A 1,072-nucleotide genomic window follows, 5' to 3' on the forward strand; every position below is an offset into this window, starting at 1 on the left:
AGAGGGTGCTTTGTTCAAGCTGCTGGCTCACACTTAGTACTCTATGAGGGCTTGTCCCAGTTTGACCAGGTTGGGGTGGCTGGGGATTGGCAACCTGCTGAATGCCCATCATCCATACAGAGATCCATGTAGTTATTGCCTCCTTTTTGGGGGAGGGCGGGTACTCTATTGTACTATGATCCTAGGCCCTGCTCTTGAGCTCCTTTAGCTCAAGGGTAGCGCTCTGCCATTGAGTCACAGCCCCATTCATGTTTATTTTTCTGGTGATCTCTTAGAAAGAAGAGTGTCCTAGACTTTCCCATCCCATCTGAATTTAAATTGGCATTTTCTACATCACAGCCTCCTGAGGAGCTAGGGTTATAGGCAGGAACCAATGGCACCTTACTTTATTTTCTTCTTGTTGTTATTTTTTTCAATTGTAACAGTCTGAAATTTTCACCTTGTCATTCCAATGGTTTGCATTCGAAATAAACTACCGAGGTCTGGAGTTCAAATGCTAGGACTACCACCCACAAATGGAGGGAGATCCTGAAAAACTAATTTCTGTTCATGTGAATGCTAACCGAATGTTATAAAAGTGATAAATGTGCCGTTGATTCATGATTCTATTTTAGAATGCCACTCAAAAAATATTGGATTTATGTCTTCCATTCTAGCACCATGGTATGATTAAGGGTATTGAATGATTTTTAATTAATATTTTATAAGTATTCAACAGTAATATTTCATTAATGGAGGCATAATTTAATAACTAATAATTGGTCATAATATATATAATTTAATTACCTCACAGTCCCTCTCTTTGTATATATATATATATATATATATATATATATATATATGTATATCAATCTACACAAGTCTCTATCTATATCTATCTATCTATCTATTTATCTGTCTATGTATCTAAATATCAAGCACTCCTGTGGCTTGATCACAGGTCCTCAGAACTTCCTGGCAGCTCAGTTTGCCAGAGGCTGGTCTGCTAAGACTGTGACCCCATTTATGGATTGGGCATTCTAGGCTGTGAGCTGAAATCCCAGCATGGCCAAAAATTTATTCATGGAATAAG

The sequence above is a fragment of the Dipodomys spectabilis genome, unplaced genomic scaffold (assembly GCF_019054845.1).
Source record: "Dipodomys spectabilis isolate Male_0828 unplaced genomic scaffold, ASM1905484v1 ptg000430l, whole genome shotgun sequence".
Classification (NCBI taxonomy): Eukaryota; Metazoa; Chordata; class Mammalia; order Rodentia; family Heteromyidae; genus Dipodomys; species Dipodomys spectabilis.